This window comes from Anomalospiza imberbis, chromosome 28 (assembly GCF_031753505.1).
Source record: "Anomalospiza imberbis isolate Cuckoo-Finch-1a 21T00152 chromosome 28, ASM3175350v1, whole genome shotgun sequence".
Classification (NCBI taxonomy): domain Eukaryota; kingdom Metazoa; phylum Chordata; class Aves; order Passeriformes; family Viduidae; genus Anomalospiza; species Anomalospiza imberbis.
In genome coordinates, this window is record NC_089708.1 from 2,748,671 (window position 1) to 2,775,376 (window position 26,706).

Consider the following 26,706-nt stretch of genomic DNA (forward strand, 5'->3'; position numbering starts at 1 on the left):
AGCCCAAACTACCCTCAGACCGAATGTGGAGCCAACCCAGGTGTAGGGATTGCAGGAGAGAGGACAGAGGCAGAGCGTGTCCAGTGTCCCTGCAGCCTTGCAGGGAGCAGAGGAGATGCTGCTGTGCCTGTTCCTAAAACTCCGTCCTGGCCCTGCATCTTGCAGTGCCATCTATCACAGATCCTTGTTTTCACAGGAGTGAAAGGAGTGCATCAACACCTGGCCTGAAGGTTGTAGTCCAAAATCCCCCTGATTTCAGCTGCGCATAGACCCCGTGGCTCTGAAGGTGCTGATTGTGCTGCAGCAGGAGGTCCCAGACAAAGCCAGGGCACTGCACCCCACACCCTCTGAAACCCCCATGGGGAGGGAAACGTGTCCTGGCCACTCAGACAGGCAGCTGCTGACAGAATCAGGAATACAGCATTTATTTCATCCACTCCCTGCCTCGACAAGGATATGGCACCTCTGGACAATCATGTTGAACCTCCTTCCTGATGCACATATTTTTCATCTAAAAATCAACTATATTCTTCCCCCCAAAATCACTATCTGAACATTTGTGTCATCATTTCCCTTCTTTCACCACATCTCACTCTGTCTTTTCTTATCAATGGAACTTTGGATCCATTTGCCCTGTTAACCCTTGTCTGATGGTCCCTTACAAAAATTAAGCATAACTGGTTCCTCTTTGTTACAACAGAGACCTTGCATCACTCTAAGGCAAAGAAAGTTATAATTAAATACAAAACCAAAATCAGCAGAGGAAGGCACAAAATCAGATTTACTTCTGCAGAGCTTTGATTAAATTACAAATAAAAAAAAAGGAAATGAGCCAAAAAAACCTCTCACAAAAAAATCCTCAAGACCCCCTCTGTGATTAAGGTCACACTGGGGGAACATTTCACCTGCAAAAAGAAGGCAGGGGTGAACATTTGTTTGTGTTGATGATGGGAAGAAGAAAAATTACAGCTGAGTAATGTGCATTCATACACTCTAATAAAAGCAAACCCTTCATTTCCTCCTCAGCAATGAAGCACATTCAGACACTCCCAGTCCCAGGAGGGCCACCCCCATGGACCACCAAAATAAAGCTGCACAAAGGAGGCTCATTTAGAGCATATTCAAGGAAAATATCCTGTTTACCGAGCGTCTTGATTTTTTGGAGGAGGATAGCAGCTGAAAATTCTGTCATTACTGAAGTTGAGGAATGGAAATGAGAGTTTCTGGCTATCGTTTCTTGCTTTGCAGGCAGGAAGGGGGGAATTGAAGAGAAGGGACATTCAGGGAAGTTTATCCTAGCAAACATAATCAGAGGGGATGTTCACAGCACCACAAAAAAGAAAAAAAATATTAACATTTCACAAGTTCCCCCTGTGGCCTCCCTTGCTCCTCCTCCCCCATCAAAAATTCATAAAGGGAATCAGCATTCTTTCCCCAATGGGTCCCCGAGGTGCCATAGACCTTGTTGGAGAGAAGGGCTATAAATACCGAATTACCCACCCCAGGGGAGGGCAGGGCTGCGGATGCAGCTCCAAACCCCCTGTGCTGTCCCCTCGGGAATTCCCTCCCAGCCCGGCTCGGGCAGGGCAGGGAAATGGGTCAAGTGTGTCAATTCTGGGATCGCCGACCTCTGACACCTCTAATGACGCCCCGGGTCCTTCTCCTCCAGGTCCTGCTGCCCCTTCCCCGAGCACCATAAACTTTCCGAAGTCTCTCCAAGTGCAAAAATAGACAGGGCAGCACCGAGGAGACTCTCCAAAAGCTGCTCCTGGCCCCTCAAAGGGACATCAGGGCTCAGATGTTCAGGTCTCGTCACTCATCTCCAAACCACAACCTGTGTAGGTTTTGCTCCAGGTAAAAAAGCAAACTCCACATTATTAGACAGCACAAAGCTCAAAAACTAACAGATTTTTTTATATATATTCTAAAAGCATTTCCAGTTGAAGCTGCAATAAGAGGCAACAGGTGTTAAACATTTAAAAAGCTGAATAAGCACCTTTACAAAGAAATAAATTTTCAAAATTAAATCAATAAAAGTCCTGTCTGTAGGCACAACCCAGCAAATGTTTGCTGCAGAGCTGCAGGAGGTCAGAGGAGCTGTCCAGACCTCAGCAAGGAGCAACTCCAGGTCTGGCCTCTCCCCACATTTTTGCCACCTTTGGCTTAGGCTGGTGGAAGCCAAAGCCACCAAGAGCAGAAAACAGAAAGAAAAACAGTTTCTAATTCTCTTCCCAACCCAGGCCCAGCACACAACACCTTCCATCACAGGTTTTAAGGAAATTATGACAGAAGGAATACATCCAAGTTGTGCCAGCAGGAATTATAGCCCTGTATAGGTCACAGCACAGAGGACAAATGTTAGTGAAGCACCTCATCAGGAATCACAGGTGCAATGGGATGAGCCAGTGCCCAAAACAGGATCTGCCCCAAGGACTTTGGGGCCAACAACTCCCTTTTCAAAACAAACTATCACGGTATTGTAATGCCACGATATATTTTCATCATAAAATAGAAATAAAATAGGGTTTAACACACTGTGGTCTTCTGGAAAAGTAAAGAAAAGATGCAGTCTGCTTGAAATCTGTCGTCCACCCAGTCAGCCAACTCGACCCATCAGGAACTGGGGTGGGATCTGGTGGGATTTCCCTTTGCAGTACAAATGTGGTACATGCACAGCCTGGAAATGTCCCAGGCAAGATTGTTCCTGATGTCTGATCCTGGAATGTGCTGAAGAAAAGATTCAAGATTCAGCTTCTGGGGCTCTGTACAGACAGCACTTATAATTTGGCTGCCGCTCAGCAGCAACACAGTTCTACAGCAGGCAAAACAGGCTTAGACAGCATTAATTCTGATTTACAGCTGCTGCCACGAGGGTGAAGCACAAGGGAGAAGATGCCACAGTGAGGTGGTTGAAGGAAAATATTACAACTCAGAAATGCCAGGTTCCATTCCCAGCCACAGAGTCCCAGCCTGGCCAAGGGACCAACCCCACAGCTCAGATCCTCAAAACCCTGATCCCAATCACAGCAGTCTGTGCCAGCAAGCAATCAAAGCAACACGCAAAGTAACAGTATTTTGTTGCAAAGTAATCAAAGTAACAACATTTTGTTGTAATAATATATAAATGATATAATCATTGAATGGTTTAGGTGGTCGGAAGGGACCTTAAAATCATCTTTTACTATCCCAGGTTGCTCAAGCCCTGTCCAACCTGGCCTTGGACACTTCTGGGGATGGGACATAAATATATGTGAAGATATTTTCTTAAAATATTGAAAATCTGTGCTTGTTTTTCTGTCACATCTTCCCCAGCCCAGCTCTTCTCCCGTGAATGGGTTTGTCCCTTAGGTGAGAAAGTTTCTGAGCTTGAAACCAAAGTAATTCTGTGCTGCAGGAAGGATACTCACCTTTCTGTTGGGTTCTGTCAGGTGGCAGGAGGACAGACTTAATGCCCCAAGAGGGATAAATTATAATCAGTAATTGTAATCATTTTTAAAACACTTAAAACACCAAGAAATAGACTCAGCTAGAAAGAGCTTTTCCTCACCCAGCCTCCCATCCTCAACTTGGACAGATTCTCTCATTAAATCCCATTGAAAACTCTCTTCCAGGCGATCACATATAAAAGGATAAATCCCACTTATCCATCATCCCAGGGGAAAGCAGGTTCCTGTGGATAAGCAGGGTTGGAGATGATGGGAACTGGGAGCCTCCCAGCACAGAGAAGGCCATGTTCCAGGTCCCCACCCCTGAGGCACAATGAAGACAAGACCAAAAGGCTTTGCTGACTGGCCAAAAACTGTAAGGGATGTGCTCCAAACAAGTAAAAAATATCTAGCCGGTGCACAATCACACAGACACTTGCTCTGCAGCCCCAGAATGCAGCCAACCCTCTGTTAACCCTCTTGTTCCCAGATTTACTGAGTGAATGAAATACTGAGAGAAGCCAGATGGTGGTTGGTCCTTGTTTATTCTGAATTATTGGGTACAGGAGACGCCACAGCCAGAAAAATGCTGTGTCCCACCAAGGTTCTCTGGCACTGAATTTCCACACATCGATTGACAGTTTTCAAGTAATTTCTGGGGTGTTTTACAGGTACTTTTTTTTTGCAGGGGAGAGGAGAAGGGGAATCTTGTGGAGTCCCCATCCCTGGAGGTGACTGGGGAAGCCTGGACGTGGCACTCAGTGCTCTGGGTGGGGGATGAGGTGGGGATTGGACACAGCTTGGACACGATGGTCTGGGAGGGCTTTTCCTGCACATCTGAGCAGGAAACATTCTCTCTACACAAGAGAGAAATCACCTTCCAAACTCATCCCCACCCTTCTCCTACCACCTCCCAGTCTGAAAGCATAGGAATATTTAGCCCACATCCAGCATTTCCCAGAATACCAGAATGGTTTGGGTTGGAAGGGACCTTAAAACTCACCTAATTCCACACCTTGCCATGGGCAGGGACACTTTCCACTAGCCCAGGTTGCTGCAAGCACCATCCACCCTGGCCTTGGACACTTCCAGGGATGAGGCAGGCAGTTATTTGGGCGATTTTGTGGCAAATGTTCCTATAGACCTTCCATTTTGCTTAATCAAAACCATTCAGAGCATTGGAACCACGTTACCTGCCCGCAACTCTAAAAACTCCCCACTTTGATCAGCACCATGTTTTCATCAATTATTTATGCAAACCAATCTTCCCCTGGACAATTCAGAACTGCCCTGTTTTCCTCCCTTTTGCTTATAACACTTCCCGCATTGTGTTTGGGAGTGTCATTAAATGTCCTTTTATTGCTCCCTCGTTGTAAGCACCTGAGAACCAAGCAGAGCATCAAGATTTACAGCCTATTTTAAACTCAGATAATGATGTTTAATTTGTTATTGGCTGTGTAAAGGTTAACAAAGAAATAACTCAAACTATTAGCAAAGGAATAGCACATTACGACAGGGCAATTAAGAGCTGTATCTGGCACTGCATGACAAGTTCATCTCATTTCCAGACGAGCTGATGATCCACATTCACAACTTGTGGAGCACGAGGGTGGTCCACAAGTTCATCCTCTATGCACTTTATGTGCTGTTCAGTTGGTTTTTATCACTAGACTTGCACCAGGAACACCAGGGGAGAGATGTCCCCACACACCCACCTGGGAGGGTTGGAAGAAGTTTCTGCCCTCAGCAGTTCATCATTCTGATTTTTGGGGACTACTCCTCTCAGAGCAGAGTAGCAGAGGGGAAACAAACAGCATTTACCTGCCTGTAAAAGGAACTAAGCTTTGCTTAAACCCAGCTCAGCTGCAGTTTGAGCTACATCTTTGCCCATAATGTGAGTGAAATTCAGGCACGTTAGTTGGCTCTGGCTGTCTCTGAATCCCTGGAAGTGCCCAAGGCCAGGCTGGATGGGACTTGGAGCAACGTGGGATAGTGGAAGGTGTCCCTGCCCATGGCAGGGGGTGGCACTGGATGGGGTTTAAGGGCCCTCTCAACCAAAAACATTCTGGGATTCTGCGATTCACTCCACCAGCTCTGCAGTGGAGAAGAGGCACCATCTGAGCTAATGTACTTTAAATAAACACAAATCAAAACCCTAAGTGAGCAGATTTCAAAATGATTTTGTGGCACTGCTCAAACTACACCCCAAGGCCTTGCTTCTAAAACTCCATGGCTGTGGACTCCATGGATCACACATTTCCCTGGGGTGGGAGGGCTTAGCTTTTCCAATTTTATTGCACTCTTACAATCAATCAATCAATCAATCCATCAATCAATCATTCACATGCAGATAACCTATTTTTTTTTCTCATCCTTATTCAGGCCCTTGGGCAATTGCAGGAATAAACTTTTGGAAGAGCTGGGGAGAGGTTATTGGATGTACGCCCAGCAGCTTTTGGAAAAACAGAGCAGAAAATATGCAGAACTCATGGAAGAAAGACAAGCAGATGCTGCTTGAAAATATGGTTCTATTCTTGTGTCAACAAATTAGTGCACAGGCAGCCAAAAAGCCCACACAGAGGTAACACAACAAATGTGGCCTTCAGATATTCCAGGGAAACACAGCCTCTCCCTGTAGGATCTGCACTAAGATCTGACTCAAGAGCAATTCCCACATTTTGGAATCAAGGCAGTGGGAAGGCTGGGCATGAAGCAAACCCAGGCCTGAGACTTCTGCAGCTGAGCTCCACAAATCTTTTCTTGAACACATCTTTTCACTCAGAAATTATTCCAAACCACCTTCCATGGGGACAAAAAAAAATACAGATGGGATTAAGGGAACATGGATTCTGCAACTTTGGCTTGAACAGCATCCATTTTATTTCCTTAAACACTCACCCAACACTGCAGCCAAAGGCGAGTTCCACCAGCTCTTCCCAAACATTCTGTGGGAGAAGAACAGACCCCCAGCTGGAATACAGTGGAGTGGGAATTCAACAGCTTTAGGACTATTTCCACCAAGCGCAGGGTCTAACTTCACGTTCATTTTAGCACCTCTTTCTTCATTTATTTTTCTACCTGCAAGCCCTCTGTCTTTTCTGAACACCTCCACCCAAATTTTACATCTCTTGGCTCTAAACTTGCAGAAATATTTTGTGTGTTTTTGTGTACACTTTCCCTGGAGGATTTTAGCATAAATTCTAAGGACTCTTACAAAATTCAGTGGAACCCTCTCATCCTACCCTTCCCCCACTTTTTTTTTCTTTTTTTCCTTTTTTTTTTCTTTCTCTTAACTCTTACCACATGTTGTAGACGCCAGACATGAGTCAGACCTCCTTGAGCTGTGGGGAGGGGGAGAGGGGAAGGTTCCTTTATCAGCTAAAATGGGTCAGTTCCCAGTCTGCCCATTCCAAACCACAGTACAGATACCCCCCTCAAAAAGTCCCACCAGGCAGCTGAAGACTGAGGACTATTAAGAAATTCATAAAATCAGCATGAAAATGATGGAGTTTATTTTTTTATTGGCCATAAACTTTCCAGTGGGTGCCCAAGTCCTCAGGGTCAGTACCTGGGGTCTCCTGGGTTCAGTGGAGCCTGAGGAGAAGATAAACCTTAGACAACACTTTCATACTGAAACAAGGTGAAATCCACAGCTCCCAGCTCTGGACTGGCTTAGCCACTCCTATTTACTCTTTATCTACTCTCTCCCATTGCATCTATCCACTCCTAAAAGGACTTCCAGAAGCTTCCAGAAATTTTCACCAGTTCCATTTGATTTTGTTGTTGTGTTATCAGTCTTTAATTCCAACAAATTTCTGTTCCATTCCCATCAGACCCACAGAGGCAAACAGGCAGCTTAAAAGTCCATGGAGAAGTTATGATTTTGGGGCATATTAAAGGACCATGGAAAACTGCAAGTGGTCATTTTGGGGCAAATTGGAGGTCCATGGGTAACTGCAAGTTTTGATTTTTGGATTATAAAGTGCCATTCAGGGTATGGCAGTGGCATGAAAATCACCAGGAAATTGAATCATCCAGCTGGATTTCCTGCAGAGCCAGCTCAGACATCTCTCCACATCACATTTCCAAGCCTTTCTGGATCCACGAGTATTTGCTAACTTGGTTGTGCTCCACACGGAAGACACAGAACAGGCACAGGCCCAAAGGCTGGACCCTTCCAAGCCCTTCCAAACCCAGCAGAAATGGAAAATAATGATGCAGGAGCACAGGTGGTTCTGCCTGGAATGCATTTGATGCTCCCAGCCCTGGACAGCCCTTGGCCCAGCAGCATTTGTGAGCTCAGTGCCAACACAACCAGCAGTCCAGGGAATCCCACCTGGATACAAGAACGACCCACAGACAGGGATATTAAAGGACAAACTGCCAATTCCTTGATTAAAGAACAGGCTTTCAGCACCCAGCAGCAGCAGCAGCAGCTCTATTACTGCTGAGTTTCTCCCTCAGGCTACAGCACAGGAACAACACAGGAGATTTTTTTGCTGCTCCTGGGATATTGGTGTTAAAAAAAAGAAAGAAAGAAATACATTGATGAACTACTTTGTCATTGTTAACAGCACTGCTGACAAACTCACAGCAGGCCCACTGCGAGGAAGACAGCAGCGTGTCTACTGAATGCCTCTTGTAGCTGAGACATGTGCTCTGAATTAGGCAAGGTGTGTAAATTACGACAGCCAGAGCTCTTTGGAGAACACCCAGGTCTGAGGGATTCTGGTGCACTTTTGTTGTTGCTGCTGCATTTCCCCGTGGTTCTCCTCTCAAAGGAAACCTTGCTCCTTGGAGAGAGCTTTTACAGGCTCCAGCTCCTCAAGTGTCATTTGAAAGAAATAAAACCAAAATGCTAAAAAGAAACCCCAGCTTCTTTTCCTCATTGCATTCATTATTTTATTCTCCCTGACTGTAGCTTAACCTCAGAGGAGAAGCAACCACATGAGGATGGGGGAGGAGAGAAGATGAGACACAGCCTAAAAACGTGGTTTGCCTTACAGAAAATCATGCATGAAACTACCACACATCTGGGAACATCTGGGAATACCTTGCCAGGAACACAGGCTGCCAGATGGATCCCAAAAAGCCTAATTTCCAGGAGTGCCCTTACCAGGGCAGGAACACTCAGAGTTGTTGTTTTTTGAAGGAAATTATGCTACACCACCCTCAATCTTTTAAAAATAGCACTGAGAGAGACCTTGAAGGGACATCAGTTTGTTCTTCTACCTTCAGGCCTGAGCTCAGACAACAACATTGTCCAAACTTCCTACCCAAAATTTTCTAACCCTTTCAAGATAGGATTATGGACTTTTCCCTAAACATCAGCCTTATCATAGAGTCTCACATTCCACATACTCATATTCCAAACGCATAACAAAGTCCCAGTCACAGATTAATTTAGACACTTGGAGGTGGCTATTTTATGCTTTCAAAAGCAAAATCCATTAACCCAATTTGAAAATTGCAAAGGAAGTAGTTCTTATTAGGAAAATTGTCCTGAAATTAGCGCACAATCGCCAAAATGGGAAGCTGATAATGGAAACATTAACTGAAAAGTATTTTTATTACTATGGAAGGTATCAATTTAAATAATTCAGAAATACTGCTAATCAATTCTATTCCACATCCTGCAACTTTATCTTTGAAAAGGGTTTGGGGATCTGGAGGAAAAAACAAACTGTCTACCAAAATAATCTTAAACAGTCATAACAAATTATCTCCATTATTAGTTATGCTTCTTTCAGGATTCAAGAAGTATTGTAGTGCAACACTTCATCACCTTTATTGGGCATTTACTGGTTGAAAAAATATTATTTTTTTTCTCTGCAATAATTGAAAATACACTTACAACTTCCAAGAGCTTCTTGCTAAGAGAGGAAAACTTTGTCACTCTTACTTTTTTGAGTTATTATGCAAACACAAAGTTCCAAAGAGCTTCCAACCCATTTTAATTATCAACCAACTGAGTGGAAGTTTTCTCCTGCCAGCTGAAGCAGAGAGATGCTGAAACTAGAGAGATTCAGCGAAAGATTTGACCATCAGAACCCACCACTTCCTCCTGACTTCATCCCTTGGCTCTGGAATTGTTGTGCTCTTCCCGTCACTGCAGCAGAGTGTGGGTGGCTTTGCACTCACAGCCATCACGGCCATTTCAACCCCAGCCTGCTGCTGTGCTCAGAAAACATTCCCATTCTGACATAATTAGTGGTTTATTGCAGGGAAAATGAACCAAATGAAACTTTATCAGCTGTTTAATTAATATGCAGTTTGCCAGTGTTTTTTTTTTTTTGCCAGATATGGCTGTGTTGGACTTGTTCATCCCCTGGCTCCTGCGGGGAATGAACCCAAATGCCAGCTGGACAGTGGTGCCTCCAGTGCAGCACAGAGCAACTCACAGCTTTTCCAGAGCAAAGCACAGAATTTAGGAGGTGCTGTGACAAATGAATCATTTCTGGTGTCAGCTCCAGCTACGGAACCAGATACAAACCCACCTTCCCTCAGGAAAACAAGTGCAAATTAGAAGCCAAAGGGTCAGCAAGGGAAGCCGTATCTTCTGTTTGATAAGGAAAAGCCACCACTATCATGTTCTCCTAACCAACTTGACACTGCATTATTTTTTTTTGAAATTTATTTATGGTTATGTTACTCTGGTAAAATAAATTTGGACACCAGTTGCCTGTCAGTCCTATTTGGACTATTTCCCATACAGAGATATACCAGCTGGACAAATTTTACGCTGAGATCCATAGCTGGGAGAGTATTTTGATGGAACAGAAATAAGACTTGTATTAGCTCAGTTCAGGGATTTTCCTTCCTTGTTTAAAAGGCATGAAAGGCACCACTGTATTTCCAACACTGTCACCTTCTATCTAAACAGATATTTACCTCTAGTTCCCCTTAGCTTCCAGCTTTCCTCTCTCTATTCCAGTCCTAAACCCATCAGGTGTCTGGGAACAAGGGGACAGATTGAGTAATTTCTCCTTTGGAAGAGAGAGCAGGCACATCCCTGATATCCATCCCTGCCCTCCCAGTCACAGCCAAGCACTGGGTGTTGACATTTTACCCTGGGAGGTCACAGTGCATTCACATCCTTCCTCCTCAGATCATATCCTGCCTCCTCTGCCACAGCATTCCCACCTGCTCCAAGCACTCTGCAAGTTCCAGGTAGGATTACCCAGCACATTTCCAGACTTTCTTTACTCCCACTTTGAGCTGTGGCACCACAGCTCTGCTTTAACAATCCCAAATGTCATTGGTAACAAGCCAGGCTGATGTTTGTGATAACCTAGACCAGGCTCAAAAGCTGCAAGTCACAATTTTCCCATACCAGAGCTGTAACTGAAAAATATTAACTTTTTTATTATTTTTCTTTCACAGTTTCTCCCTCTTATTTATAGACTCTAACTGAGGACTTCCTACTCAAACCAGTCGGGTCTGCTAAAATTGAAGTAATGACATTAAATTACTTTGTTAAGTGGAAGTGAACCAGATATTAATCACAACTGGAGTCCTTGGCTTCTGCTTTTCTGGTAATTCCACATCTTTTCCTGCATTGGAATTAGCAGGGCTGTCTCATCTCTTCATATCCTACAGGATAGATTTTCTTAATGGCTGGAGTGACAGCATAATTTCCATCCTTATTGTTCAAAACAAAAAGCCAACTCCCAAATCTGAGAAGAGCCACAGAATTTGGCAATCTCAGTCTCCTTTTAAGACATGAGATGAGCACAGAGAGAAGCACACAGGAATAATGGGAAAGCTGATTGTTCAAAACAGAAAGCCAACTCCCAAATCTGAGAAGAGCCACAGAATTCGGCAATCTCAGTCTCCTTTTAAGACATGAGATGAGCACAGAGAGAAGCACACAGGAATAATGGGAAAGCTGATTGTTCAAAACAGAAAGCCAACTCCCAAATCTGAGAAGAGCCACAGAATTCGGCAATCTCAGTCTCCTTTTAAGACATGAGATGAGCACAGAGAGAAGCACACAGGAATAACGGGAAAGCTGATTGTTCAAAACAGAAAGCCAACTCCCAAATCTGAGAAGAGCCACAGAATTCGGCAATCTCAGTCTCCTTTTAAGACATGAGATGAGCACAGAGAGAAGCACACAGGAATAATGGGAAAGCTGATCTCTGCGAGGAAACCATTGCAACAGGTAAAGGGAGGTGTAACAGTATTATCGCCGAGCCCTAACTCTATAAATACATCCCGGCTTGACAAACTCTTGAGGAAAAAGCCAGTGAGCGTCTGCTGTTATTGGTCTAATGAGCTAACTCTGAAATCCGAGCTAAAGACAGCTCCCTAGTGGTTGCGGCTGCTCCGGGAGCCGGAGCAAACCTCTCCAAAGCCCATCACTGCAAAGCGCTGCTGACAGCTCGGGCCTGCACAGTACGCGGATTTATTTCACAGACAGGAATTTAGCACCCCGAGCCGGCCTCCTGCTTAGCAGGGAAGGTGTTAAAATGCAGAGCCCTCCTTGCACACCTTTTTTTTTTGGGTTTTTTTTTTTTTTCCTCCAGGACCCCTCCTTGCAGAGAACACAGAAGCAACTCATCAATTTGGTCACCTGCTCCTGGCTGCAAAACACTCACCAGCTTCCCCCTTCCCTGTCCCTTTCCCCCCTAAACATGCCCCAAAATAACACAGCAGCACCTTGAGGAGGGAATCCTGGCAGCTGCTCCCAGTGCCAGCTGCAGAACTCCCAAATATTTTGCGTGACCTTTCATCCTACAAGTTTATTTATTTCCAAACAGCAGCCACCTCCTTCTGTACCTGACAACTTACAAGCACTGAGCTCACCCAAAGAGAATTACAGGAGGAAAATTGAGAAGTCAAACACCCTGCTGATGGTACCTAACCTGTAGAATTCCTGTCTTATTTTAAACTTTGCTTTCACCTTCGAACATGTAAGCCTTTATTATTATTATTGTTTCCCCCAAATTTGCTTTTAAAGATTAAAAAGGGATTTACAGAGTTTTGCATCATTTCCGTTTAATAATATGTTGATAAACCTGTGGTTGGAAAAACAGCTCAAAACTGATCACTGCTGGTTCTCAAACACAAATATTCAGATATTCATGCAGAGAAACTTTATTTCTATGAGCACAACTGCAAAAGCCCTGGAAGATCCCTCTAAATAGAGGAAATTCAATACAGTTGGCAGTGCAGCCAGTACTGATTACACACACAAACCTTGCCTGCTCACACATCATGCTTCTATTTTTAGACTTTTAGGAAACAAAGAGCCCTTATTAATGGCTAAATTCTTGTTTGGGGTAAAGGGAAGGGAATAATTTTGTTTATATTTCTCCATCAGCCTGCTGGCTTTCACACAAAGCTCTGAAGCAATTACACTGGCTGCTGCACTGGATGAGAGACTTAGCAAACATCATTAATGTGATTATTCATTTACTTCATTGAGCTCTTTCTTCTCCTATTCCTGGGTACAGCACATCAAGGGTCTGACACATCCCTGTGCCAGTGGATGTAACTCCCATCAATGCTGGACACCTGCCTTCAGGGAAGCAACTCTTCAAACAGAAGATTAACAATAAAATACAGCAGGAGATTCTTGAGCAGGACCACACCAGGGAGTGTGCAGGATGACCTAATCCAGATGGAAAAGACCCAAATTTTATAACTCTGATTCCACTCACAAAGCTGCCCAAAACTGAAGGATTCACAGAGAAGGACACCACAAGCACATTGTAGACGCTCCAGGTTAAATTTTCTCTTTGGACACTGATAAAAGTGCATCTCCTTCTGTCTCCTGGAACAAGGTCAGTCATGTTATGTACGCTAGATATAATGATCTAGAACAGAATCCTTCACTTCAAAAGCAATATGCTGGAGAGGGCTTCATTTTCAAAAGTTCTTAAGAGCCAGCAATTTCTCTAACACCAACTGCTGCCTTTAGGCTGATTTTTCCAAGCCAGCCATTAGATTTGGACTATAATTACTGTTTTAAACTCCTAGGCAGCATGGCAGATCTGGTCTAAATAGTGATGGGAGAGCTAAAGATTCAACTTTTATAGTCCAAGACCTTGGTGAAAAAGCAGGTGAGCTTCAGAGAAGGTTTCCAACTGCTAGTTAAGACACAGTCTGCCACCAGCAATGGTAAAATTCAGCCCTTCAGTGCTGTCGCCAGAACCTGTCCTGATGTCACTATGAGAAGACCTCCTGCCACTCCATTAGAAGTTCCTATAGCCTTCTAGAACTCTTAAATGATGGATGGGTATAAAGTCTGGCTGGCCCACAGTAACCAGGCTCTCTGTTACCCAGTTTACCCACCAGTGACAAAGTGCATTTGCATTCCAAGTTGAAATCTATTAAGGGGAAAAGATGAAGTGTGAGATTGCAGTGCAGACAAGTTGATCAGATAATGACATCATCCTGCACAACACAGGGCATGGTTATGTTAAATGGAATTGTTTGGTGACTTTCTCCTCCACCCACCTACCCAGCACACCCTCCACCCAGGCTCCAGATTTCAACAGAAGATACAGGGGTGAACATCAGGGAAAATTTCTGCTGTTCAGGGTTTAGCTTAGATGAGCATCCAGCTAAGCAGAAGGGCTTGAAAAATCTCATTAAAAGTCTCTTCAATATAGACTCTTTCTCCTTTTAAATCAGATTTATACAAATTGTCCATCCCCATTTCTCAGAGCACATTTACAGCCATTCATGTGTAGCACTTAATTCGTATCCAGACAGCTCAGCCCAAGAACAAGGCTCCTGGCTGAGACAAAACCTTGGGAAAAGGACACCCCACAGTTCCTGTCAGCATAGGTAAGCAGCTTTGCCTGCTCATGGCAGGAGCTCTGAAATCTGCTGGGCACAGCATCCACCGAGGGGCTGCTGTCGATTCTGCTCCCCCCAGGTGGAGCTTTCACCCTCACAAAAATTTGTCCCTTTTTTTCTTAATGCTCTCCTTTTTAGCTCTAGTAATTTGAGGAGATAACTTCCACCAATACAGTCTGATCCAAAGCTCCAAGCAATAAACAGGAATATTTTGGGGTTTGGGTCAGATTCTGCTCTCACAGACTGAGGAGGGAGATGAGCCAGGCTAGTTCTGTGCACTGGCAGAGGGAGTGAATTCCATTATCTCTGTGTCCTGCTTTGCCTTCTTTACACCCAACCCCTTCCTCCCACTCCATGAAACAACCTCTTACTTCTTCCTCGCTACCCCAGTTCCCCAGGGTGTTTCACCCTGCTATTTTTCTACGCCTGTGCAGATACCAATATAAGGCACCTGGAGATTAAAAAAACCCAACAGAATGGGGAGAGATGAAGCTCATTACAGTAAATAATATTAAGTTGGGCAAGGGTGAATCTATTGTGTACTTGCAAATATTAGAACTTCTTGTACCAACAGAGCACAGGAGAGCTCTGCTTCTCTCCAGCCTTTCCAGACTGGGGAATCTGGGCTGATCCCTCCTTTGGGGTCCCAGCAGGTCCCTGCCAAGGCCTGGAGAGCATCATTAAGGTGCATTGCAGAAAATCTCAGAATAACACTCAGATTCAGACATGAAGTCTGGCAGTTTTGGTTTTTTTTTTTTTTTTTTTCCAGCTCTTCACTTTCCCCAGCACGATGTGAATCTTCCTCCAATTTCACCTTTCACTGCAATCTTGCCACGGGCAACATTGCCTCTTGATAATACCAGCCTTTGTGTGCACCTCCAGAATGAGGAGATATGCAGGGGAATTTGGGGGCTGCAGGGAGATGATTTCAAACTGAACCTTGAAAAAAGGAGAACATGTAGAGCTGGGTGGTGTGAGGCAAGAAAAAAATCCTCTCACCTCTGATCTATACTATAGATCACCCCATGGGTACATGTCCCACTTCCCCACACACACAGCGCTCTCCCTTCTGTCAGCACTGGGTATTGAGGGAGGATTGGCTGGAGTTCAATAAGTTTAGGAAGGTCCACTGTCCTGCCACATTGGCTGCAGGACCATTTTTGACTCAAGGAGCCCACAACCCAAACCAATCACAGCTGAACAGCAAGACCTTCCTTCTGTGAAATTTAAATTAAAAGGTGTTAGGAGCAGTCATTTCACTCCCAGAGTCTTTACCAATTAAGCCAAGTGTTCAATATGGTCAGGTCACCCTCTAATTTGGATTTTTCACCCACCACATGTGAACTCAAAAAAAAATTGATTTTAAAAATTAAAATCATTGTTGCAAGTTGCTCAGCTTAACATAAAGCAAGAGCATAATGAAGGCTCCTGGTAAATACTGCTGCAAGGGACTGCACAGCCTGACCCTTACTCCTAATCCCCTGTAAATTCACCCAAAAAGTCACGAACTACATAATATTAGTTCTTACAGACTGACATATTTCCCTGATCTTTCATGGGCCACATGGGGAAACAGTTTTCGCCTGATCTGAATGAAGAAGAAAAACAGTGATCCTAATCAACCGTTTACCCTTAGTGGCTTCCCTAAACAAATCTGGGAAAGAGCTTAAAGGCTTGGGAATATCCTCGACCCTGCTTGATGCACTGCAATAACCCTACCTAATTATACTGATATAAAAACTAATTGGAAAGATAGCAAATGTCAGGGTAAGATGCAAATTGTAGGGTGTTAATTGCTGAACAGGTGCTGGAATAGAATTAAATGAGCATCTTGATTAGGAGAGTGGAAAAAACAAATGTGGACCCCGAAATCAAGTTGGCCACGTGAATTATTTAGCAGCCTCCTTGTACCAGCAAAGAGGTCGTGTCGGTGTGACCTCTGCTTTGTGAGGGGTGGGCTGGCAAAACAATGGTGAACTCCAGGAGAAAACACGGCTTAGGAGACAGAGACGGGACTGGGAACAGGGGGAATTTTCAGTGGGATAGGGGAGAAGGATTTTTTATATAACAAGATAAGGGGAAGTTTTCCATGTGGATTACCGGGGTGATATGGAATCACTGACCCCACAGAATCCCTGAGTGCAGGAGAACACTCAGGTGTCCCACCTGGTCCCTCTGCAATGATGCTACTGCCATTGACAGCAAATATTAGGGGATATGAGACCTGGGCCAAACAAAAATGGACTAAAAGCCAGTTTTTGTGTCTGCCCACAACAGGGATTCCCTCCACAGCCAGGAGCAGTGACACCACCATGGCAGTAAATTTTTTTCACACGGACCCTTCAAAATCCATCTCATGTTCCAGTTGCCACTCAGTGCCCAGCAAACAGATCAGATCAAATGACACCAGTTAGAACCAGCAGTCTGGAAACAAGAGACCCCATCGTTAGCAAGGATTATTTGGGGCCTAAGAGTAGAATAGTTAAGGATTTTATCCCCACTTTTTAACCTGAGATTACTTTACCTTGGTGAAACAATTAGAATGCTACATGAGCATGCTGAGTATAGAACCAGGTTTTATAAAGAAAAACTTCTTATTTTCAAAGAGTTTCAACAAGTGACAAAGCCTACAGAAATGTTTTGCCAGTTATACAAAAAAAAATTATGAAGAATTCTAGAATACAATTTTTAAGAAACTACCAAAAATATGTAAATAGTTATTCAGTTTTATGAATTACTTTACACACAATGGTTCAAACAGCTGTGGTGTGGGGAGAAAATAAACATTTTTTTTTTAGTCCATTTAATAAACAAACATATTTCCATGTATAGCAGTAATCATGATTAGGGGCAAGTTGAAATGATTGCATTTTTTAAGAAGCAGCTACAGACTCAGTCTAGAGCAGGATCCCAATTCTTTAGGCACTGTACAAACCCCCTGCATTCCAGAGCTTCCCAGAGAGAAAGGATAGAGAAAGAATAGCTGAAACACAAGAAAAACACGACAGTTGTCCTGGATAGCCCTAAAATATGAGGACCCTAAAAGAGATATTTAAATTAATATAAGCAAGAGCCAAATGTGAGGCTTTTAATGTAGTCAATGAAGTGCAGAGTACCCAGAGCATGAAAGCTGAATCTTGACTTTTTTGCCACAAACTAACTACACTCTCCTTTTAAATGCTGTATTACAAAACATTCCCACAGCACAGTGCTCTGCAGTTGTCTCCAGACTAATTCTCCATTAAATAAGCTGTTACATCAGACCTTTTTTTTGCAGGAGACAGCACAAAGCAGAGTTTATACAGACCATAGGACATGACTTCCAATATTCCTCTGGCACCAGGCACTGATGGGGCTCAGGCAGAGGTGGGAATAAAACCCTTCATCTCCTGACTATTCCTCCAGAGGAAAAACCAACTTGCACAAGGTGACAGCCAGTGACAGTGACAAAAAGAGACACAGGGCATGGGAGTGCAGAGCCTTTTTCCCCACCCAAACACAAAAATCTCAATAAAAAAACATCTGCAACAGTGCCAAACCTTCCGAAAGGGACATTTTTACACTAGGAAATGCAAGAAAGAGACAAGAAAGTGTCTAAGAAATGCAAGAAAGGGACAACGTGCTGCTCCAAGGTGGGTCTGCACACACGTAGAGGATGTGCTGCCATCACCCTGTGTCAAAGGGACAGGGATCATGGCAGGGATGAAATATCTCACACAGACCTTTGAGGACAAAGGGCGATGAATCCTTAAGACTGAAAACTGAAGATTTATGTCACTGAGAGCTGCCTGCCCTTTGCATCCAGGGGACTTGACATACCACGGGTGACAGGAGAAGGGAGTGGGCACCACTTCCCAGTGCCAGTCCCCTGGGGTGGAGGCACCAATCCATTTTCCACAGCCATCCCTCCCTCCTGGAGCCCTCGGGGAGCTGCAATCTCCCTCCCTGCTGCAGACTCCTGCCCAGTGCTTCAGTGTGGGCTGGAAGCAGCTGCAGGGAGAAACTGGCTCAGGGAATTTTCCAAGTTCAGCCCCGTATCTCGGAGAGGAAGGGGCTGAAACTCAAATCCAGTCATGTCTTTGTTTAACTTCACGGCTCAGGGGCACGAAGGACCTGAAATATTGTGTCTGGGGGCAGAGACGATGATGGCAGAGAGGCTCAGTTCATGACTTGAGCAAAACCCTGGGAGTTTTCGTACAGTCCTGGAGGTTTGGTGCCTGGAATGAGCTCGGCTGGGCTGCAGGCTCTTATACTGGGATGTGGAACTGGCATGTTACAAAACACTCTGTGCTGCTCTGCCAATGCTTGCACTGCCCCCAAAACAGCTCTGAAACAGCTCTAGGTTTCTTAGAGAGAAAAGTAAAGTACATAGAAGATACAGGGAAGAGTCATTATAATGAACATTATTATTATTATTGTTAACACTCTTATTGAAGCTTGCAGACAGATCAAACCTCATACCCTCCTGCAGCTGCAGCAATGTTAAAGGGAAATCTTTCACACACCAAAGATCTGAAGTACAGGAATATTCCTCATAAAAACTCATTCAGGGGTTACAGAATGCTAGAATTAGGACAAAAGTTTTAATAACTCTAAATTAAATCCTCTTTGAAATATCCAGTACAACCCTGAACTCTATTATGATATTTTATTATTCTAAAGAACCATCAGTTTATGAGTGCAGAAAAAGTCTGAACTTCATGTAAAAACAAAGGTGTTATATTTGTCTGCAAAAAATAAAATATCTAATAATTTAATATAGTATAATAACACATAATATATAAGGTCATTATTTTAAATATATTGTATTGTATGTATATAAAATATATATATTTCCCTGAAAAAATAAAACCAAAGGGGTACACACTCCCATCCCAGAAGTGGTTTCAATCTCTGCTTCTGAAGGGCAACTATATTTTAGGCAAATTACTGGGCAGAACCAGTGTCCTGCCTGTGCTGTTTGGCTGAAGAGGAAGAACTGACAGTGACACTTTTTGAAGGCGCCAAAGGAAAGCTGGGAAAAGAGAGAACCAGATGTCCCTGAAGGAATGCTGGGAAATGTTTCAGATAAAGAGGAAAGGAGGGAAAAAATACCAAAACATCCAAAACATCCCAGAGGATGGGGGTTTTTTTGAGGTTCAGTGTGACCAAGTGACACTGACACAGCACTGTACAGCTTTTTCTCCCCTCTTTAGCAGACGAATTTTGACTGAGCAGATACTTCATCAGCATCAAGGGGAAGGATTAAACTGGCAGGGAATCAGCTGGAAAAGTTGTGCTTACTTTTCTTCCAGCACCCACATTCCCAAAGAGATTTGGAAAACCAAATTCAAGCACTCCTAATCCAAATTAAAATTTATATTTAAGCACTCCTAATCCAGATTACAATCTAGCACGTGCAAATTCGAAGACCCAAGGAACTTTCTAGCAGCCATAAATTCCAAGATCATTTCCACAGTAAAAACTAAAGGTAAATGGGTGTAGAAGGAGGCAGAACTCAGCTTTATCAGCCACCCAAAACTCCAGTTTGTGGTTTAGAGTCATGCTATCACGAGAACCTCAAGTTTCATCTTTTCAAAAAGGGCAACTTCAAGATCTGAATTTTCTTACAGAAATGTTGTGACTGTGAAAGAAAGCGGGACCCCAAATATCAATCTTTTCAGTTTCACATTTCTTTTCAGGACTTACTTCATTTAAACTATTTACATACACCCTTCTTGATGTTGATGCTAGATAATACAAAGTGTTAATTGCTTTGCTGAACCAGGATCCATTTAAATTAACTTTTTATAATAGGAAAACCTAAGCACACCTCTTAAAAATTAATTAAATATGATTTGTAAGACATCAGCACTCAGCATTAATTTCTTTATGCTATGAGCTGGTTTCATGTATTTGTTGTGTGCTGTTTTCAACTGCTTTAAGCACCTCTGGAATTGCCCTCCCTCTTCCCGAACACTCCAGGATCTTCCTCTCAAGTTTGGTTTGGAAGAAGAACCTGTGTGTTCCTGGTTATTGCAAACCCACCTCATGCTCCTGTGCCCTCACAACAGCTCTGGGATACAGAGCCAGCCAATTACTTTTTCCCTTTCTGATACAAACCTCTCCCACTGAGCTGCAGAGATCCAAGGACCCAGAGGGGAAATGAAGTGGAAAACTTTTCCCCTGGAGCAAAGGAGGAGACCTAAGCAGAGAGCAAGGGAACACCTGCAATAATCAGGCTGAAAAGCAGCCTGGTGGTACAAGCAGAACACAGAATGTGCAGAATTCCTCCCACATTCCATGGTGAAAGTTGCCTGGTTCTTTGAGGGAAGCATTGGGAATGCAAGGGAAGGACAGTCAGAGGAGAAGCTTCCTACAGGCTACACCCAAAACTATTGTTTTCTTTTTTATTTTTTCTGTTTATACAGAAATAAAAACACTTCTGGAATACTTAAATACAACCTTCCTGCTGATTCCACTGAAATAAATAATGGATTTGCACAAGCTAAATCCCCAAACCCATAACACACGATGCACATGGGAGCTTTGGTGGTTGTTCTCTCCTGGAATAAATTAAAAAGAAAAAAAAAAATCTCATTCAGTATGAAAAATGCCATTTTCTGGTGAAACCAGCCTTATGTCAACTCCTGTCAGTGACAGCCACTGAGAAGGGCAAAGGATTAAAAGCAACCACAGGGCAACCAGTTGCCACTTGATTTTATTTTCTTGAAACAAGCCTTTGTAGGAAGACACAAACTCATGGAGGGAAGAGCTGTTTGCCTAATGGGTTCACAGCCACTGAGACTAAATAAGCTGACTGCTTAAAAACAACTCGGGAGCCACAGTAAAAGATAGAAAATTATTGCTTCCTGTCATGACCAAATATTAAACACAGCACACACCTAATGGCTCTATCACTCCCCAGGGAAGGAGCTTTATGAACAATAAAATCCCAGCAGACTTGCACTGTTTGGACTTAGAAGCCTCATTATGGGCTCACTGATCCAATACAATTTACAAGCTCAATGGACTCCACTTGGAGGAAAAGCCACCAAATGTGGAGCTGTAAGTGGGATGCCCGTGGAGACATTAGCATTTATTTGTGAGGAAAAGTAGCAGAGGAGGTGGGGAGAAAAAGGAAAAATAATAAGGACGAAAAAGAAGGATGGCTCGGATGACAGCAGCGTATTAAAGATCCAAACCAGTGAGAAAGATGGGAATGTGAATCACAGCTGCAGAGGGGAAATGTTGTTCCAGGACATGCTTACATGATCCATCCTGGAATACAAGACTCGAGTTCCACTCCTTCATGTAGAGTGTGTCCTACGACCTGTCTCCTACATCATCTTGGGCAAAACATAGCTTTAAAATCACATCTCCAACTGATTTAAGCTTCAGATGCACATTATGTACTTTCAGCCTCAATCTTTTCTTCACAAGGATTTGGGGTGACGTTCCAAGCAAGACAAATTGTTTAATATGCCATCTGAAAGCAGGAACACATTAATTGGGAGAACTTTGAGGTGAAGAAATCAGTTCAGAGAGGCTGAAACCCTGGGATGTTTACAGGGCAGAAAATATGGGAAATCCCACCAGAAACAGATGGTGAAAGGAACACACAGGGAAGGGATGAAGAGAAAAACAAAAGGTTCAAAAGGAAAGCAAGAGGCAGTAACTAAAAAGCTTAGGGCAGATGAAGTGACAAGTCCATAAAACCAGGTCTAGACAGAGGCTGAGAGGAGTGCAAAAGTGAGAAGAGTATTTCAGGTCATAAATACACAGAGGATGCTTTCATTAGGATGCAAATACCCTGAAATATTGGCATTTTTATTGATGAGTGCAGATGGAGCCAGGCAAACACAGACCCAAGGAGTGGAGCTGTGGAGATCCCATGTCACACACTGCTGCTCTACATACCCAGAATTTCTTCTGTGCTGTTTGCACAGTGAATTTATCCTCAGCTTCTATTCCCAGAGGTGCTTTAGTCCATGGGAAACTTGTTTTCCATTCCCCTTTCCACTACTGCCAAGCTCATTGATTCCAATGGCTCCTTACTCTGCTCTCTGTCCTTCTGAGGTCAGCAGGCCCTTAACCTCCTCATTCACTGTTTATGAGCACAAACTGGACCAAATGCTCCCTTATTTACAGAAAAGCCTCAATTTAAAAAGAAACAAGGATTCTCCTTTGCATTGCTCATGCAGGACTTAGCCCGAGCACCATCAATGTTTTTATCTCAACTAATCTAACAGGACTGGAATCCATCCATGCTTGTGTCCAAGATGCTCTAGAGCACCAGGGAAGTTTATCTGATTTATGCACAACTGCTAAAATCCTCTGGGTCTTGTCTTCATTGAACTTATTTTCTTAAGACTTCCAGGCAGTAGTAGCAATAGTTAGATTTTATTTCTTTGAATAAATGGTTTCTGAGCAGTGAAGTTAATGTGCCCTTGCTTACGCTCAGCCATGTTTCCCTCGCAGCTCTCAGATCAGGACATGAGCTAACTATTCTAGTTAAAGCTTTAATGGAACTGAAGTGATCAATATTGGTGGGCACTCCCACACATGTGTTCCCTCTAACACATCCCAAAAGGCACCTCTCTGTTTGGAGGGCAGAGATGCCCACAGTGACAGCACGTGGCCAGGAGAAAATCTGCACCAAAAAATGGTGGAAATAAGGTTCCAGCTCTGTTTAACTCCACAATAATCTGTGCTTGAAACCAGCAGTGATTTAAACCCATCTCATTTCTTGCTCCATTCCAGAAGCAGCAGCACCTCCAGCCCAGGCAGCAGCAACCAACTGTCCTGGGGGAGAGCAACTTTACAAGTTACTCCAAAAAGCATCTCCACTGTGACAGCAATGCTCTTGCACATCACCAGAGTATTTCCACACATCAATTCTCAGCAACTGTGTCTTTGTGTTATCAAAGAAAGTCAGAAAATCACATATGTGGTTTATAGTTAAACACAGCCCCTGTGAATGGCTTCAAAAATACAGGGACTGTGATGGGGAGAAAGGAGCAGAACCTAGGACTTCCACAGGCCCAACCAGCCCATTCTTCATTTTTCCAGCACACTCAAAAATATATTTAAGCTTCTTCTGACTCACCAGCTTGCTGGAAAATCTGTTGTCTGTCAACATTAAATGAAAAAGATTAAATGACACAAGCTACTCTCCAGTTTACTGTGTTTACACGCTTTAAGTGTTTGCACACATCAAAGATTTCAACATGTTTTGGACAGCAAACTAGTAAAGAATTTTCTTTTTGTCTGAAAGACAGGGGAAAATAAAAAGAAACAAACAAATTAGTCACTAAGAGAACCACTTGTCAAATGGCTGGGATAGTGCAATTTTAAGTTACTGACTCCCCACAAACATCCAGTCTACTAAAAAATTCATAAAGAGACAGATGGCACAACAGCAGCTCTTTGCAGGAGAGCAGGGTTTAGCAGTGAACAAAGGACTTTGACTCCCTAGGACAAGGGGAGAGATCATTGTAGGTTTTGGGGGCTTGGAAGGGGGGACTGGGGCACTCAGGGAGCTGGGAAGAGCCCCTGGTTTCACCCCACAGCAGCAACAGACCCCAGACATTCATTTTGCCTTGGCAGAGTCACAAGGGCCACAGAGAACAGGGGAGAACAGGAACAATCAAACTCTGCCATGCAGACTGAATCCTCCTGGCACCAGGAATGTGAAAAATAAACCCCAAAAATTCCTATTCAGGGGTCTGAAACCGCTCTCCACAGCCAGGTAGTTGCTAATTCTTTGTATTAAGGAGGAAACTAAGGCAGTGACTTATGTCACTTAAGGTGACATGGCAACCCACTGTCAGTGGGAATTCAATCCAGGCCTCTCCAGTCTTGCTGTTCCTCCTCTGAGCATGAGGAAACATCCTTGTGCTACCCAGTGGGTTTTGGAATCTCCCCAAAGGGAGGTGTAAGGTATAAAGTCCTTTTCAGATGGCTGAGATTAAGTGAACAGGAATAAAAAGAGGAAAGAAAAAAAAAAAAAAACAAAAAAAACCCCAACAAAACAGAAATCTGCACTTTATTGAAGTTAGAGCCTTCAAAATGAAAATTCATCTATGTGATCTTTTGCAGTTTTTAAGGAGAGGCAAGTGTGGTGGGAGGGACACACACACCCCCAGAGAAGATGTAAAGCCCATCCCTATTAACCCCAAAGCGAGTTTTAGTGCCTGCGGGAGAGCTCAGCCCTCTGTCGCTGCAGCAGGGAGGGCAGGGCACCAGCAGGGATGGAAACCTCCATCCCTGCACCTCAATTCCACTTGGGGATGGACCCCCATGGCACAGAGATGTAATCCAGCCTCTTCTGCTCCTTCCCAGAGAGGCTGACAAGCTGCCAGCTCTGCTCAGGCCTTGGCTTTTTGTTGAATAACAACTACAAAAGCCTCAGTTTTTCTCTTGCAGCACGTGGCAGCTGATCCATGCTGCCCTTCACCACCCACCAAACCAGTGTGCCCAGTGCTTAGCTGATGCCACTGGACGCTGACCCAGCTGGAGACACTGGACACTGGTCTCCATCCCAACAATCCGCTCCAATCCCCCTCCATTCCCTCCCCAGCAACAAACACAATAAATAAATTAATAAAATGTGCAACACACACCAGACTCTTCCCAGGACAATTAGGAACAATTTAGGAAAAGTAGTTTAGTTCAAAGTAGAAGGAATTGGACCCAATGTCTCCGATTCTGAAAGAACCTGAGCTAAAAGACCTCGTTCCATCAGCCCAAAGGGAGCAGAGGACCATGAAGGCAGCAGGTACAAGCAGCACAGGGTTTGTGCTCCCAGGTCTTTATGCTGTTCTGAGGAGTTTCCCTTGTAGGAACAAAAAATTCTGTCCAACCCTAGTGACACTGCATTTTTAATTGAATTAAAATATTCATTTGAATGACATAAAATTTTCTTTTGACTGTTAAAGAGGTTTCATTTGAATTACGTATAAATTTCTTTTGACTGGTTCTCTCTATTAGAAAAGGAGGAGGGGGAAAGGTAAAAACTCAAAAAAGAAAAGTTTCCAACTAAAAAATCACACCAATTCTCCCCTGTACCACAGAGCCTTCAATTAAACCACAGCTTCAGTAAACTCAGTAAAGCATTAAGAGGAACAAGTACACAAAATAACCTCCTCTAAAGAGATTGAATCTTCAAGGAACACAAAGAAAACTTAAAAATCAAAAGATCATTGCCATCTGATGAATTTATATCCAGAATTACACAACTCACCTACAATGAGAGAAAATCTGCAGTAAAGTGATTGATTAAATTAATTTGCAACTTCCATGACCTCTTAATCCTAATACCAAGGTTCTTTTTATTTGCATAAGCAGGGTAGGAAAGGCAAGAAAGTGAGTAATTATAGCACAGGTGTAACAAAATACAGTTTTCAGTTGGAAGTGCCATCTTCAAAGGAATGAGCTTCCACCCTTCCATCCAAAAGTTGCCCAGACCCTGCATCTCATATCCCTGTGATTTCCATAAAGGAAACACAAAGTTCACTCTCCGGTTTCAAGGAGCTACCAGGAACATCAAGAACCACCACTTCAGCCATGAGAGAAGGGGGAAAATATATAATATTTACATTTTTGATCCTCTTAAACCAACCAATTCCACAGATACCAACTTCAAAAGGCAAGCAGAAATCCAGGATGAATCCACCAGAGCTGGGATCTACCACAGGAACACACCAGAACCACCTTAGCTCTCACTAGTTCTGGTTATGCACACAAAACTTGCTGTGACATTTTGAGAACTGATTACGGCTCATGTTGTCCAAAACCTTGGAGTGCAAGTGCTTCTGGATTAAAAATGCAATTCCAGGTCCTTCCAGCCCTGTGCTCCAGTGGAATTCCCAATTCTGGACACCTGTAGTAGCAGCACTGCAGGATCTGAGCTGTGCCATCCCTGTTAAATCAGAAGCATCACTCTGAAATCCAATTCTGCCCAGAGTTACACTGGAATTCTGGCTCAAGAACATCACAAGAACCAAAATATTCCAATGTATCCTGCAGATCTCTGCCAGCAAGAGAGGGCACACACTAAATTTCAGTGGAGAAGTTCCCTTTCATATGGAAACGTTCTCGTTTCCAAGAGGGAGTGGAAAAATAACTGCAAGGGCCTTCGGATCTAAATCCAGTCCCCAGAGCAAAGGTCATTGCAAAAATGTTTTATTCAGCATCAGAACTTTTGGAATTCTTTCAAGGAGAAGAAAAAGCCCAACAGCAACCACAACGGGGCTGACATTTTTTTTCCCACTGAACTATTTCTTCCTTTTTTAAACAGGGATACAAGTCCCCAGGATTTGGTGAACACCAGTGAATTGTTCTTCCCTCCAGCACACAGCAGGTAAAAAAGAGGGGAGAGAAACAAATAAAGGGAAAATCACTATATTGATGATGGTGTTACAGTTGAACTCAATGACCTCGGGGACCTTTCCAATCTCAAAGATTCTGGAATTTTATTCCATGGAAATTC

At 43.6% G+C, this 26,706-nt stretch overlaps 1 protein-coding gene and 1 long non-coding RNA gene across 4 annotated transcripts in view; one reads left to right on the plus strand and one right to left on the minus strand.

The window, feature by feature from the left end:
* EBF2 (EBF transcription factor 2) overlaps positions 1-26,706 on the minus strand; it is a 140,174-nt gene that overhangs the window by 85,366 nt on the left and 28,102 nt on the right. The gene's annotated exons all lie outside the window — the stretch shown is intronic.
* LOC137463418 (uncharacterized) lies at positions 1,887-8,294 on the plus strand. The gene is made up of 2 exons (XR_010993913.1): positions 1,887-2,552; positions 5,808-8,294. It is a non-coding gene; the product is annotated as an uncharacterized lncRNA (long non-coding RNA).